Source organism: Scomber japonicus, chromosome 11, assembly GCF_027409825.1.
Source record: "Scomber japonicus isolate fScoJap1 chromosome 11, fScoJap1.pri, whole genome shotgun sequence".
Classification (NCBI taxonomy): Eukaryota; Metazoa; Chordata; class Actinopteri; order Scombriformes; family Scombridae; genus Scomber; species Scomber japonicus.
This window is the reverse complement of record NC_070588.1, coordinates 9513604-9528062: the sequence shown is the minus strand read 5'-3', so window position 1 is coordinate 9528062 and position 14459 is coordinate 9513604.

Here is a 14459-nt window from a genome sequence, read left to right as displayed (position 1 = left end):
TATACAATACACCTGTTTTATTAAAAACATCATAAATTAAAGTAATGGTAGAAATAAATGTAGTATTGTGATATATTGCAGAGCAGCTGCAGACCAGTCTCAAGAAAATACCAGAGATTAAAAACTATAGTGTGCACACAGTGGTGGGGAGAGACTAATTATGTAATGGCGTTAAGTAATTTAATTACAACATGAATGGAAATATAATCCATTATAGTTACTGAGTAAAAAATAGTAATTAAATTATAGTTACTTATGAACAGTGCCGGGGAGTGAGTAGAGTACTTGGTACCTAATTTAAGTACAGTTACATTTTCCAAAAAAGTAATCTGTTTTTTTAAACCAACTACTCCTGTAACTTTTGCCACTGTACTAATTTTTTGGCAGACAGGCAACTGGCTAAGTGCTCCGTTTATATCACTGCTTTGTTTACGGCAGCTCAGAAGGGACATTATTCACTTTGTGGAAATATTCACATTATTTTGAATTCATGGGAGGAAATAAGCGCAAGAACATTACAGTAACATTACAGTCTTCCCTTATGTTTTATCCACTTCATTAACATACATAAGGAAGGCAAAATATTAGGAACACCTTCAATATAATGCACCAATATCACCCACTATATGACCTCAATAATAAACATAAAATAGTATTATCACCTTTCTGACAATATTGAAAAAACTATTAAAATGTATAAACTTGAAAAGTAGGATTTATAGCAGAGCTGTTGCATTGGGTCCATTTAAAATTAAGTGACTGTATATTTACACTTTTTTTAGTGTAGTCACAACCTTGAATACAGGATGTTAAAATAAAAGGCAGCTCTCTTGAGATGTTAAACAGGAATTCAATACTATTGCAAAAAAAAGCTCAAGTTGAAGTTGTTTTTATATTTGAGCTTCAGCTGTGGCCTTTACAGAAAAAAAAAATACAAGTTACCATAGACCTATGTGTCCCCTGATTCATGACACTGAAAATAAGCACTAAAAATAAGTCAAACATGAACCACACTTGGTTATAGGATGATGTTTTAGCTGGGTGAAAGTCAGTCTTTATTTATATAGTACCAAATCCCAACGAAAGTAATCTCAAGCCACTTTTCACATGTCTAGACTGTACTCTTTAATTTGATTTAAAGCGACCCAACATTCCCACATGAGCAAACACTTGGCGACAGCGGCGAGGAAAAACTCCCCTTTAATAGGAAGAAACCTCAGGCAGAACCGGGCTCTAGCTGGGCGACCATCTGTCTCAGCTGGTTGGGGTTGAGGGACTGAGAGAGAGAGGTTAACTGTGTGAACCACATATCAATTATTATTAGTTACAACAAAGATGGAAATAATAGAGCAATGACTTGTTATAAAACAATAGCAGAATGCACCATGTGGAGAGGCTACAGTACCTTTCACACAATACTTAATATACATAGAATATAGTTAATATTTTAACATTATAAACATGTGTAATTTGTATACACAGCTGGATCCACTCAAAGTTGAATATAGAGGTTAAAATATTTTTATTAAGGGAACTGTGGCTCAACAACGTACAGATTTGAAATGATTACAGAGCACATAGCATTCAATACTTAACATTTGAGACAAATAAGGGCACTTCTACAGCATGGCAGAAAAATTATCTGTACAGCACTGCTCAATACCATGTAACCATCAATGCACCACCACCCTCATAGTACCCCTACAAAGTGAAATACAAATAAATATATACATTTAACCTCAAACTTCCTGCCACCACTCATTTGACCAGGGGAAAACATCTTTTTTTCTGTTTCTAACTTTAACAGCATGGATTTAGATGAGATAACAGGATGCTTTACAATACTAATACTGCCTCGTGTTCACATCTCTGTACATACAATTAGCATTAGTAAAAACTGTGATCTATAGGCCTACATCTCTCTGCACTTCTCATGTATTTGTTCTTTGTATGTTGTATTTAGGTTGCATATATAACTCTACAAATAACTTTATTTTCAGCATTCTTGTTTCAATTATCTGTTGTGTCCCATACTTTTCTTTTTCTCGATTATTTTCCTGATTAATAATCTGGCTTGTAAAATGTCAGAAAATGGTGAAATATATCACAAGCCCAAAGCACTGTCCTCTTTGTTTGTTTTGTCCTGCAGTCCACAGCCCAAATATACTCAGATTACTGTCATAGAGGACTGAAGGCAGCTGAAAATGGAAATGATGAATCTATTATCAAAATAGTTGCCAATTAATTTAATAGTTGGCAACTAATCAGTTAGACTAATAATTGCAACTCTAAAGACCACCTTGTCATCCATAATCATTTTGACTTCTAATTTTCTAACAGTCATCCATAATCCAGATGACTCCCATCGTCTGGGCATCTGATATCACACCGAGTGTCCATACTTGATTGTCTCCACCCTCCACATCTCTGGTGTTGCTCCCTGAGTCGAAGTCCTCAAAGACCAGCATGCACACAGCAGGTGCTGCTCCAACCCATCTGGCATTGTAGCGAGGCTGTTCTGGTCCACATCTCACACTGGTCAACAGCTGAGAGACAGGTGGAGGTCTGGATGGGCAATGTTATGCTCCAGAATTAGAAAAGTGTATCACCTTGATTTGTATCAGATACTGAAGGTCATATTGTCCAAATATTTGACAACCTTGAGACCTGCTTTCAGATCATCAGGCAGGGGGCGCTGAGTTTCTTTCGTTCACATGTCGATCTCAGCCAGGAAAGATGCGTTCTCATCTGACTGCACTTCTTCTATGATTTTAATGTATTTCCAGGACATTTATGTGTTTGGTCAAACCTGCAATGCTGTCTCCTCTTCTTCATTTAGTGCTTCAATCCTCAATTCCTCCCCCATCTTGAACTCCTGCCTTTTCTTCTCATGTTTCTTGGGCCTGATTCATAATATCGTCATCTGTTTTTCTTTACATCAGTAAGCTTTTCGCATTATTAAAGAGCTTCACTTTCTATTAGTATAGTATTTCAGGATTCTACAGGCAACATAAACAGGTATCTGATGGTTCAGGGAGTAAACGTTGAATTTCTCACACACAGCCCCTGACTCCACTTCCAGTAAAGAAAGCTTTAGGCAATGCAGTAACAGAGTCCTGATTAATATTTGATCAACATTGCATATTTTGACAATTTGATCTGAGTTGTGTGAGCTGGGTGCCTTACACTAGATCGGCTCATTTGCATAAAGCAGAGGCTGAGTGGTGATTTCATATATGGGAAGCTGTCGGTCATCTCGCCGTGCCGTATCCATCATGCACCACGTGGCCGGATCTACTTCTCACCATACAACATTAATGGGATCCATTGACTTGACATGTGTCAATGGATCCAGTGCGTCTGCACCTTTGCACAGCCATTATAGAAAGTAAGATTGATTACAGGAACAAGCAACTCTCAACATACATATAACCATGCAAGTGTTACAAAATAAAAATACAAGCCTAGCCTTAAAGTCTTTGAGGAGTTTATATGACTTGCAACCTTTCTTCTGGATCTATCCTCATAATTGTATTGTTTGTGTTTTGCAGTGAGAAGTCAAGACTGATACAGCTGACACTCCTGTTGCTTTCCTCACTGATGATCACTGACAACACTAATGGTGCAATCCACTTCAGCCATGTGAGAGTCTCTGTTCGTCTCTGTAGTTGAAGATGAAATTGCTGAGTGGTCTCCCCAGGTTGACTGATGCCTTTGAAGGCCTACTGTTGTTTTGCTTAATGTATGATTTGCATTTAGAGAATCCTAAGAAACTCATTAACATGCTCACCTTTATGCAGAAAATACTAACGTGTCTTGATGATAGTAAAGCACTGAATCTGTGCCTACTGAAAGAGTGAACCAAACAACAAGTCTGAATGCATACATGTACATACCACACATGTACTTTATGTATATATATATGGATCTGCGTCTGTCAGTGTTTTATTAATTAGTCATTAGTAGTTGCAGTGGATATTAGTAGTTATCCAATTTCCATAAAAACTTTGAAAAGCATGATCCACTTCTAAATTGTCTATATGCTCAGTATGTTCCCTACAAACTTACAGTGGGTGAGGGATATTCAAAAGGTTTTTGCTGAGCATTGCTTTTTTATATTGTTCCATTATCTCATCTACCTCACCTAACAAAGTGCACAGTTTGTTTATTTTAAACAATGCCAAAAAATGTACGGTATGTTCAACAAGAAGAAGTGGAATAATAAGGAGTGATATGAACAAAGTGTGATTACATAGTAAGAAGACAAAAAGAAAGAGCGAAGATAACTTACTACCTTCACTTCTTGTGTGGGAAATGCAGTCATGCAGATTATTTTATGCATTTATCAATTTTATGTCAAATGATGACAAATTGTATACACTACAGTCCACTCAGCACTCTGTGGGACTCACTTTATTTATTTATTTTTTTCATACTTGAAGCCAAGTTATAGATTCATGCTGTAACTAAGTGTGGCTAAAACAAAACTCTGGGTTCACTTATTGCACCGTGGAAAAATGAAAGAAAACTGTTGGAAATCATAGTTAGGTACATTTTTTGAAGGTGAATAGAATAGAGGAAAATATAGAAGAATAAAATATAATTTACAGATCATTTTAAGAGAAAACCCAACATGTCATTTCAGGGGACTTCTGGATAAAATAGGACAGTTTTATGTAATCCTATTTTCTTGCATGTGCTGTATAATACGTGCTATTGTGTGTGTATGTGTGTGTGTGTGTGTTTGTGTGTGTATGTGTGTGTGTGTGTGCGTGTGTGTAACAAATAAAGCAGAGTTACCATGCAGAGCAGATCAAAACGTATCAGTTAGAAAAGCTAAAGAACCAATCAGTACAGGGTGACCTAAAATCAAAATGATTGGATATGAAAAATGCAGAACAAAATTGGCAGGTCTCATCAGAGTAAAAATAAAGCAGAACCCCCCTCTCTACACATGCACACACTTTTTTTTTTTGAGCTGCTGTTGTCATCTGTGGGTGTGCTGTATAAATGGAAATGGTTCATTACTATTGGTATTTTGCTTTCTATCAAGAGATGCTGGCCTCTGCAATAATTTGTGTGTTGTTGAACATGGAAATGTTGTATGTTCCACCATTCTCTCGTATGTTACGAAATACAGGCACAATCAAACATGCATGCTTTCACACATTGATTAGAAAAAGGGTGAAGGGGTGAGTGAGCAGCATATGCGTGGCTGCTGATCTGTGATGATGTGTGCTCGTTGGAGGAGCTTTGAGATGCATCTACATGCCTGCAAGCTGTTGTTAAATTGTAATGGTATAGCTGAGCCTTGTGTTTATGCGCATTATGTAAATGAAAGCTAGAACCTGGGGCCCATTTCACCAAATTTGCAACATGTGACTTGCAACATGAGATGAATTTTAAGATGTTTAACTATATCAAAAGAGGGACCATATTTTTAACCCATGCATGAACATCTGAGGCTGTAAGACATATAAATGTATCTGCAGTTTGTGAGTAACAATATTTTGTGGTTTTGTAATTTGTGGGTGGAGGGGAGGAGGAGGGGGTGGGGGTTGTGCAGTTGCTGAAACCAGTAGTAAGAAGTCTTTCAGTATTACAGACTTTCTTACTGCATGATGAGGCAAACATGAGAGCACTTAGAACAAAAGGTGTTTGAGAGACCAGAGCAGATATATTGAGAGATAGCAGTCGAGTAAAAGTCACTGTGTACAGGTGGTTAATAGCAAACATGCAAATACATGAATTGAGGACAAAACAAATACAATTGTAACTGATAATAATTTCTCTGCAAAATATAATTCATATGCCATGCCAGCTCAAATCTTGACAAAACATTTAATTGCATGCTTAAAAATGAGGCACAAACACAAATCATAGATTTTTCATTTTCTTATACCAAATAATTATGTTGCCAGAGTTGAGGGATGAAGTGTATTATGGTGGGGAAGCCTCACAGCTTTTTTAAAATGAACATGCTTCAGTCAATCGTGGCAGCACTTCTTTTCATTTAAACTCAGATATAATCCTGTAGACCAAAGAGAGAAGCAGGCCAGAGTGGATGACCACCACCCTCATAGCTTACCTCAGCCAGATCACTCAAATGTTTTATGTTTTAACTTTATTTTCATCCCCAATACCTTTATTCAACACACACCGACTGCTGCAGTCATCAAACAAATCTTAAAAGGACCCAAACAGTTTTTTTTCACAGTTGTGCTCATTTACTTCATATCACAAATATTTAATTGTTAACAGTTATACCTTAACATTAAATTAGATGTTTCCCTGATAATGCTCCTCTGACTTAACGACACAGATTACACCTAATATAACTCCTGATTTACTAAATCGGCGTTCAACAGAGTTCAACATGCTGCCAAATTTACCAAAAGTAATCTATAAAATGTCTGTTTTCCTCAGATAATAAAGATAATCAATATCTGATAACCATTATTGACACACAGTCATTATTTATGGTTTGGCATTCTGATTGTGCTATCTCTTGTCTTTCAGTGTTTTTGTGTTAAAAAAAAGTCATTATGTTTTACGGTATGCCACCATGTGGTTTGGATATGTCTGGATAAGTTTAGGGCACAAAAACCACTTGGTTAGAGTCAGGGAATGGTCAGGGTTTGGGTTAAGATGAGAAGAGAGTGTGCATTTTCACCTTTGGAGCAGTGGGCTTTTAGTCCAATGGGGATGTTTTTCGAACTATTTGAGCTTTGCAATAATGGGCTGTCGGACCAATAGCATGGCATCCACAGAAATAAGATCATCCAGAAACCCAGTGATGGATGTCACAACAGCAACCCTGTGTCTACTGAAACCACAGTGTGAGCAGCACATTTAGCAGAGCAGCAGCGACAGTGCTCTGTCTGTGTGTCTATGATAAATGTGCTGCTCATGCATGCTTGTGGTCTAGAGATGGTAAAGGTATTGAAGTCTTCTCCCTTTCAAATACTATTCCCTCACATTACAATAGTGCTTTACCTTCACTGCTCAGATATCAACAGAATTAAATGCACCAGTGTTTTAAAAAAAGTTACATAGTGTTGCTTTAAGAGAGAGACCAATTGTTTATAGGTTGTTATAGGCATAATTTAAGACATGAAGAGTGATGATTCTTAATTAATATAACCTTGAACATGTAGGGATCAGTTCTGTATGAGATGGTATCACACAGCCATTGTAATAAAGACTATTTTGTTAAACTGAAAAGAAATCATCACTTTAGAGTTTGGGGGCTGTGTGTGTGCGTGTGTGCATGTGTATTGTGATCAAGACAGACGGTCTGATCCTAGTGGAAAAAAACAGCTCACATGGTGTCTCCATGGAAACAGGCAAGAGGCGATGGATGTGTGTGCGTGTGTATGTATGTAATATGTGACCAAAAAAAAATAGAACGAGAGAAACCCCTATTCTGTTTTGATCTATTTTATGCCTAAAAGCTCAAGTAAATAAGTAGACAATAAGCACATTATAGAGAACATCTGCATCTGTGTGTGCCATTATCATGATTAACTTCATTCATAGCTGTGTCAGTCCTGTGATGGACTGGAAGTACCTCTATGGTGCTTCTCTCTGCCTTCTGCACAATTCATGCTGGAAGAAGCCACAATCCCCGTGGAAAGAATTAAACAGGTACCAAAGTGCATGAACAGTTTGATTGGTATCAGTGACCTCGTGCACTTGCACTCTTTGGTCCTTGGCATTTTAAACAAGCCTGAAGGGACTACATTGAACTCAGGTTGGAGATATCAGCAAGACTTCTGCCAGCACCTTTAAGTAATAAATGAAAACTAAATTCAAACCTGTGTCTCCTTGTAGAATCCAATACGTGCCGATGTGTATGTTTTCAAGGGCAGCTTCTTACACATAGAGGTCAAGGAGGCTATTTGCTAGACATTGATGTGTGTGTTTTTTACACATGGATGCATGTGCACATACGTATATGCATTCTGTGTGTCAGAGTGCCAATACTGACACACTCAGATGTCACCGGTGCTTAATGATCCATGACACTGAATGTCAATTATACGCTTTTCAAGCTGGACATGATAAACACTCTGGCCTCTGGCCGTACCTTAAAGGATATAGCCGGTGACTTTCCACATTTTTCTTGTTGTCAATAAATAAATCACACATGCAGAACCAAACCAACAATGAATTGATCCAACATATTAAGTCTTGCTTTTATCTACAGTCTGATATATCTTATTCGTATGTGCTGTTGACTGCCTTTATTGTCCAAAACTATTAGAAACACATCAGTGAGCCACATCATTGATATGTTCCTTCACCCTGAAATGGTTCCAAAGTCTTAAAAACAGCGATCACATTTCCAGTAGTTTTCAGAGCAGTTTTGTGTAAAGCTGTCCTGTTTACAGAGCTTCGATAGCTTTCTGTGCCTCTTGACACAGAACTTGATGCTCTTTGAGAAATTAACAAACTAATAGAAAGTCAAGAGTTTGTTGTACGTAGCACAAAACACTATCAAAGCACTGTAAATGTAACCACGTCGTCTGCTATACACGGAAGTATGCTCTGGAGACTGAAAAGGTGATTTGTTTTGAAGGTTATTAGTCTTTGGAGCCATTTCCAAAATCCCAATGCAACAGTGTTTTTAATAGTTTTTGCACATGAATGGACGTCTACAGAGGCACAGAGGAACAACATGTCAAGCTTTGGATACGCACACAATACTTGTAAGTAGGATTGATTCATCATTGGTTTGGCTTTGCACATTATTGACAATAAGAAATTCCTGTGATATTCCTGTGAGAACTTAAGATTTGCTTTAGTATACTGTGTCCATTGGTATTGGTTTTCCTGTGACTGTACAGTAGATGCAGGGCTACCTTTCGAAAGGCTCAAGCTGCACTCTGTCTGACCCTGCCCTCCAAACGCCAACAGCATCTGAAGAAGAAATGTGGTCCATGCACGACACAAAGCAATCAATTCTCAAATTAAGATCCCATCAATCCAGTGGTGTGTCCCCTCAATGAATGAATAAATCAGTCACCCACTCAATCAATTCAACACCTCTTGATTGCTTCCTGCAAGTCTCCCAAAGCCTAAATCAATAAATCCTTGCATCAAACAGAGCAATCTAACTCCCTAGTGAACATGCTGGGGAAAAAACCCATTCAACTCATGTGTCATTGATGACCCACGTGCCCTGTTTATTGTAATTGCTAAACACATTATATTTTCCATACCTGAAGGAAAATGTATAGCCAAAGTCTGGTAATTTATCACAGTATACTCAAATATACTGGACAGATCAATTCCTATTTCCAATTAGATACATTTCTACTTCTGTAACTTTATCTCCAAGATTTTGTGTTATGCACCCGAGACCATTAACCCTTACTGTACATACTGTTCAGGGTCAAATTTGATCCTTTTAAAAAAAACATTTGAGAGCTGTAAAACACCATAAAACATTTATTTTAGCCAGACTTTTCCGAATGAGACCTACAGTATACGAAAATATGGAAATAAAATAAATCAGTTTTTACATTTTTGTGCAGCATTTATATATATGTAAATGTACAAGTTTGTACACCTGTGTTTATTAAAAAAAAAGAAAAAAGAAAAAGAAAACATTCAAACATGTTGTTGTGTTCATCATATTATGTAAAATGTTCTCCTGGATCATAAAATATTGATTGTCAATCCATAAGATGAATCAAACATTTATTAATGACTGAAGGGGGAATTTATGAATGTGAATTGGTGTACAGACAAATTATGAGTCAGAATATGAACAGTCACTGCCATTATCACTATTCTTGTATTCTTGAGTGTAGACAGTCATTCCTCTTTGAATGGAGTCTCCAGCAGCTTCTTTTTCTTTCTTTTCTTCTTTTTTTTTTTTTTTTTACACAGGCTCACTCTTCCAGATCCTTACCCTGGCACCCTGACCAACCAGTAATAACAAGAACATGATCTTCAACAGCTTCCCACCGACAAAAACTGACATTTGTGTTCATTGGAGCACCCAGCCGAGCCAGAAGTGCCGGTGCCGGGAATTGACCCGACCTGGGTGTCTACATTGGTCAACTGACTTTAACTGTTGATTTTGTCGGGGTAAGGGGGGGGGGTCACTGGCCAAGCATGCAAAGAAGAAGAGACAATTTGAGATAGTAAAGCTCACATCAAGCCTATTTCTCTCTCTCTCTCTCTCTCTCTCTCTCTCTCTCTCTCTCTCTCTCTCTCTCTCTCTCTCTCTCTCTCTCTCTCTCTCTCTCTCTCTCTCTCTCTCTCTCTCTCTCTCTCTCTCTCTCTCTCTCTCTCTCTCTCTCTCTCTCAAACACACATTTTTGATGATTACTGGTAATGGACAAGCACATCATAAACAATCTTGCCAGTAATGTGGAAAATGTGTGTGTTTTGTTTTTGTGAACATACTGGATACTTGAATTTGTGTGTGTGTGTGTGTGTGTGTGTGTGTGTGTGTGTGTGTGTGTGTGTGTGTGTGTGTGTGTGTGTGTGTGTGTGTATGTGTGTGTGTGTGTGCAAATATTAACTACACTATGTGCTCACAAGCAGCCTTTTTATTACCAAGGTTTCCAGGAAGCAGTTCTTGAAAGTGGCTCGATATTTTCCTAGTACCAACTTATCAAGAGACAATGAGTAATGTGAGAGGCGTCGCTCATATAGTGATGAATTATACAGAGAATTATCACCTTTGTAGTGCGTTTCAGCTCAACTTTACTGTTTTGGTTCACATTTACCACTCTCATTGTGTTGTTTCTGGCCGAAGAAGGCTGCTGCTTCCAGTAAAAATGGTCTAAAAATATGCTCAGACATGGCTAGCGACAAGTAGATATTTACCTCAAGAGTCGGTGGAGACCAAAAACAGAGCAAATACAGTGACTATTAGACTCCCTAATGAATGATGATGTTGACATGACTCCATATGCTAACAAGCAGCCTCAGAAAGTAACTATGAACATTTATTGTGATAGGGAATTTTCCATATTTAGGGTCAAGCATGGACCTTCACAGTAAAGGGAGAGAGACATAGCCTACTGATTCTCTCCTTGAGGTGGTGAACGCAGCTGTCTGTGGTGTTTTGGGGAATGCAGGAGTCACTTTGATAATGGTAGCACAACATTGCTGTGGCAGCCAAGACATGACTGTCTGACTCCCTAACCCCACAGATGGGTAAGTGCTTTCTTGTTTGTAGAATAACGAACCAATAGGTTAATTCCTTTACTGTAGATGCATTGAGTTTGACCATTTATATGTGGTAAAATGTGCGAAGGCTTGAAGACAACCCACGGAGGACAGTTTCTTCAGAGTCATGGTGGCAGCATGCATCAGATGGTTATATTGCTAATACTTTGGCCAAGCTTCAATACATTCAACATTTTCAGTGTAAGACATCCTGGGATCCTGGGCACTTTCTCCATTGCTGAGGTTAGGAAGTATAAAATACCACTGACAAAGAAATTCTCTATAAGATATTGAACTCAAATACAATTTTGATGTGTAGTTGAGTGGAAGTACAAAATAGCATGAAAACCAAAATACTTGAGTCAAATACAATAAGAAATATTGTACATTCTACTCCACAACATTTATCTGACACAATGGATAATATAAAAAGCTTTTAAAATACAAAACATTGTTAAAGATGAACCCAGTGTTTTCCAAACTTTTTTCTTTTGACATCTGTCTGAAAAAGCAGTGTGTAGTCTGGGTCACATTTCAGATGTCTATGAGTTGTTAACAGCTCCACAAAATAGTGTTTTCCCTCTAAACTTATCACATCATTGTGAAAATTGTCCTATATTTTCCCAAAAATATATGATCTGAATCCAAAAACTGAAGGAAAATTTGTGTTTTTTATTTTTTTCTCTCCCATGAATCATCTTACAATCCCTCAGATATAACTGTATGTACATTAGTTGAAACTCGCTCCACCTCCAGCAGCTACAACAGTAACATGCTGCTTACACACTGATGCTTCATTATTAATAATCTAATGATGAAATATATAATAATATATCAGTCAGAGGGACCAAACCAATACTTGCACTTTGATACTTGAAGTGCATTTTGCTGCTGATACTTATGTACTATTCTTCATGCAGGTATTTCACTTGTAATGGAATATTTTTACATTGTTGTATTGGTACTTTTACTTATGAAAAGGATCTTCCACCACTGTCAACATCAAGGTGATGATATGTCAACATGGTGTCCACAGCTTGTTTACTTATTCACTGCTCATCAAAATTAAATCGTGGCCTACAGCATCTCTCTTCACCCTTTGCTCTCCATCACTGTACGTACACACACACACACACGCACACACACACACACACACACACACTATACTCTTGATTGATCAGATCTTTATCTGTCTCTTTGACCTCTAGCTAAAACAAACAAAAGGGGGCATTTTTATATCCTTTTTTTCTTGAGCATGGTCAAACCACATGTGCCTGTGTTTTTTGCAATTCTGAGATGCTTATGTATGAGGTGATTAAATCAAAGAATCTCCACTTTATGTCTTATTCTGTACAACTGTGCCTCTCTAAGAAAAAACAAAACAAAAACGCATGCCCAAAAAACTACCTACGACTGTGCTATATGTAAATTTATGATAAAGATAAGAGCTGTAAACATGTGAATATTTTACATGTGAACTGGTTTTGATAAACACGTGTTACGTTTGATAAATTCACAATACATAGCCTTTTTTTTACAGACATTTTTACATGTTACACTAAGCATGGGTGTAAGTAGAAAGATTAATGATGACTGAAGTCCATTTAGCAGCTTTGGTATCAGGGTTCTGGCTTTACTGGCTTATTCTTGTGGTTTACTGGAACATGTGGATAGGATGGAGCAATGTTAAAGGACCGGTTCCCAGTCTGTCTTAAAACAATAGTCAGGGGCATCAATGAACACTGAAGTAGGTTTTTCTTACCAACATAATTTCCCTTGTTCATTCTGGCCATTAGAACATCCCTTCATCATGTACTCACAATGTAAGTCATGACCAAAATCCACAGTACTTCTGTGCAAAAATTAAAGGTTTATCTGAAGCCTATGTGAAGCTTTAGCCATCCAATGTTTTTTTAGTGCAGAAATCCCTCTTTTTGTTACTATACTTCCACCACAGTTCAACAGGGAAACACTGTCCGAGGAAACACAAAGAGGGTTGCACTGTAAAATGATATCTACTTGATATGACTAACTCAGACTGCTGAAGACTTGTATACGCTTCAGATAGTCTAGTCGTCTCACACTAAACAGTCTTAATACATGCTTTATTTCACTCATTTTGTATTTCAAAGCCTTATACTAGTGAATGAAAAATGTTTGCTTTGTGGAGGATCACTAAAGAACCACCTGGAGAAAAAAAAACTACAGCAGTGAATCAGAAAAGTGAATAGATCAGTGACCTTGACTCCAACCTGGCAACATGAATTAGGGCCCTCACTTCTTCACATCTGTCACAACCTTCACCTGTTGTCTGGTTACCTTGAGAATGTATGACTGCATATCATACATTCAGAGTCATAAGTCTTTGTACTGGTACTGTATTAATCAGTGTTGGAGAGTAACTAGATACACTTATATGGTGTTATTTAATTACTGTAATCCGTTACAGTTACTGAGAAAAAAAAATCATTTAACATGTTACTGAATACATATATTGCTGTTTTTGATGCTTTGAAAACAATATTTTTTTATATTATGTAAATAAATCATGACATGGGCTTAAATTGTGTCAATGTACCAATTAATATATTTAAATATCCTTATTTCATATTCCAAAATCTACATGAATTAATGAATACATTTTCAAATGAGAGATAAATCTTGCTTTATAAATCATGTCAGTATCTATGAAAATAGCTGATTTTGGTGCTTAATAGGTACACTTACCCTAACAGCTGAAAACATTTATTAGAAAATTAGAAATGTCATCAGAAAGTAATCAAATGTAATATGTTACATTAAGTAATTGGCGTAGGTACATTGCTTATTACATTATAAATGAGGTAACAAGTAATCTATAATCTATTACATTTCCAAAGTAAGCTTCCCAACCCTGGTATTAATATACAATTATTTGATTAGACCATTTATCAGGTGAGTTCAGGAGATAATACTCAGGTATAACAAAAATCAGCTGATATATAGACAAACAATGTACGTCTATTTAAAAAAATCAGTTGTTTAACTTAAAATACATAGGTTACAGAGACACAACGCATTTCATTTGTTAAAATAAATAATCCAGATCCCCGTTAAATTAGGAGTTTGACAGGACTATCCCTTTAAAGAACTCCTGTACCATAAGGGGAACAGTCCATTTCACTGAAAAAGGGGAATTCTTCCACTGCTTCGTGACATTTCATCATTTTAACATCAGAAAAACCATTAAAATAAAAACAAACACATCACTTCCCATTCATTTCTAAACC